Here is a 3315-nt window from a genome sequence, read left to right on the forward strand (position 1 = left end):
TATGCTAGTGGTGTTTAACAAGCTTTTGGATAGGCACATGGATATGCAGAGAGTTGAGGGATATGCATCACGTGCAGTTGGTCTTGCATCATGTTCGGCATAGGCATTGTGGGCTGAAGGGCCTGTTCCTGCGCCATACTGCTCTATGTTCAATGTGCATATCTGGTAGAGACTGGGAGCTGGGGCTGCTGATATTTTCAGAGGAAAAATCCATCCTCGGTCACTCCTGCAAAATATGCAATAGGAATTGGACAAAGAATAGTACAGCACAGGAACAGGCCCATCTTCCTTTCCCAAGATGTGAGACAAAACAGACACAGCTACTCTTGATGATGTCTATAAAGTACATTGTACAATTGCAGTACTTTTTCTTCCCATCCAATTAATGATGCACATCTTGAAGCAGATACACTTGCACTCTGAGTGATCTTGCATGATCACTTATAATCATCTCCAAAAAAAATCCTGGGCCTTTTGCCAAACATTCATTTTAATTCATAGAGCTATAGAGCACGGAAACAGATCCTTTGGCACAACTTGCCCACGGTGACCAAGTTAGCATTTTAGGCTGATCCCATTTGCGTGCATTTGTGTAGCTTCCTATCCAATGATATGAACATTGAATTCACAATTTTCAAGTACCTCTCCTCCCCCAATTTCAAGTGATCCCTAATTGGCCCTTCTTGATGGGCCGAATAGCCTAATTCATCCCCTATCACTTATGACCTTATGACCTTTTACACGTCTAGTATTTGTTGCTTAATCCATCCATCCATCCACCTACCAATAGAACCTCCCTCATCTGCATCCACCCACTTTTGCAGCTCTCTCCCCTCGACTCCATCAGTCTGAAGAAGAGTCTGGATCTGAAATGTCATCTGGCCATTCCCTCTATTGATGTCGCCTGACCCACTGAGTTCCTCAGCACTTTATTTTGCTCAAGATTCCAGCATCTCTGGTCTCCAGTGCCTCCTTTTTAGTTTTAAGTACTCTTTTCTTTTATAACACCTGTTTCTCAAACCACATGCTGTTTAGACACAGTAGCTCAGAAAGTATCTCTAGAGAACATGGATGGATGACGTTTCCGGTCGGGTCCCTTCTTCAGACCATTTACAGAGCAGCAAAGAAAGTGGGAATAGAGGAGGGACAGGACAAGGCCTGGCAGGTAATAGATTGATAGAAGTGAGGAATGGCTTTGATAGGCAGGTAGTTGGATAAAGGAGACATGAAAAGACAGAAAGTATGAGACAAAAGGATTGAAAAGTTGGAAATTGTTAAGCTTAAGGAAGGAATGGAGGGGGAGGAGAGAAGTAGGTATGAGTTTAGGTGGGGTCTATCAATGTTCTCCAGAGATGCTGCCTGACCCACTGAGTTACTCCAACAGTTGTTTGTTTCTACCTGTCCCCACTGACGGTCGGTTCCCCAACATGGCAGCCAACACCCTATTAGCCGTTGCATACAGCACATAATCCTCCAACATTTTCACCACCTCCAACGGGATACACATCTTCCCAGCTCCACCGCTTTCCGCAGGAACCGTTTCCTTCACAACTACCTGGTTAACTCATCCCTTCCCACCCAAATCACTCCCTCCCAAGGTACTTCCCGCGGCAACTGGAGGAGATGCAACACCTCTCCATATACCTACCCCGCTGATTCCATCCAAGGACCTCGACAGACCTTACAGGTGAGGCAGAGGTTCATTTGCACCTCCTCCAACCTCATCTATTGTGTCCGCTGTTCCAGTGTGGACTCTTATATATTTACGAGACCAAGTATAGGCTCAGTGATTGCTTCGCTGAACACCTCCGCTCAGTCTGCCTTGGCCTTCATGATCTCCTGGTTGCGAAACTTTTTATGTCCCCTCCCATTTCCACACTGACCTTTCTGTCCTGAGCCTCCTCCACTGTAAGAATGAGGCCCAACACAAATTGGAGGAACAGCATCACATATTTCGCTTTGGTAGCTTGCATCCCAGTGGTATGAATATTGATTTCTCATATTAACTTCAAGTAACCCTTGCTTTCCCTCTCTCTCCATCCCTCCCCCATCCTAGTTCCCGACTAGTTTCATTGACATCCTGATTCATTTTACTGATTGTATGCCTCATTGTCATCTTCCCCACAGCTAACAATGAACCATTCTACCTTTCCTAATGTGTAGAGAAGAATTGCAGATGCTGGTTTAAACTGAAGATAGACACAATAAGCTGGAGTAACTCAGCAGGACAGGCAGCATCTCTGGAGAGAAGGAAAGGGTGATGTTTCGGGTCCCAGGGGTGCTTCTGTTTCCTATTGCACAACCGCCAACATCTGGGCTATCTCGTGCAGGTTTTGCTCGCGTGGGTACTGGTTGTAAAAAGGTTATTTAAATTTTTATGTGGGCAAGTTTGGTGAGATGATCCATGTCCAAGTTGTCGAGCTGTGACTTGAAGAGTCGTCGTCATCGTGGCTATCCCTCGAGGTCGAGGATAATGGTCTGCTCTCCGATGTCAGAATGAAAACATCTGTGCATGTGTTTGTTTAACGTGTACTTAATGTTGCACTCCAAGAAGCACACGGTCCTTCACAAATCAATCAACTAATTCCAATGGCAAGGGAACCAAGACTATTGGAGCTGATAGATTTGTTGCAGCCTTCATCCGCCTTCACAGCCATTGAGTTCAATAAGGTCGATAAGGTCTTGTACGTTGGAGTGACAAGGTTGGTGCACATCTGGTGGTGTCTGGAAGGGTGTTCCACTCTGGGATAGTCCATGGATATAGTGACTGTAGGTAGCTATTTCTGTTTGCTCTAATTCTAGTATAAATTAGGACTGTCTTGTAAATTTCTGGGTATTGGGTCGAATAAAGTGAGATATGTTACTGCCAGACCCTCTGAGTTACTCCGGCTTTGTGTGTGTGTGCGTGAATATGTGTGTGTGTGTATATGTGTGTGTGTGTGCATGTGTGTGTGTATATATGTGTGTAAGAAAATAACTGCAGATGCTGGTACAAATCGAAGGTATTTATTCACAAAATGCTGGAGTAACTCAGCAGGTCCTTCACAAATCAGTCTGAAGGGTCTCGACCCGAAACGTCACCCATTCCCTCTCTCCAGAGATGCTGCCTGACCTGCTGTATATATGTGTGTGTGCATGTATATATGTGTATGTATATGAATATGTGTGTGTGTGTGTATGTATGTATGTGTGTATATGTGTGTGTATATGTTATGTGTGTGTATATGTTATGTGTGTGTGCATGGCGGCCACCAGGGCCGCCTGTGACGTCACAGGAAAGCCCTCTATGCAGAGCGCTGCGGAGTGTGACCTCTG

This window comes from Rhinoraja longicauda, chromosome 4, assembly GCF_053455715.1.
Source record: "Rhinoraja longicauda isolate Sanriku21f chromosome 4, sRhiLon1.1, whole genome shotgun sequence".
NCBI lineage: Eukaryota > Metazoa > Chordata > Chondrichthyes > Rajiformes > Arhynchobatidae > Rhinoraja > Rhinoraja longicauda.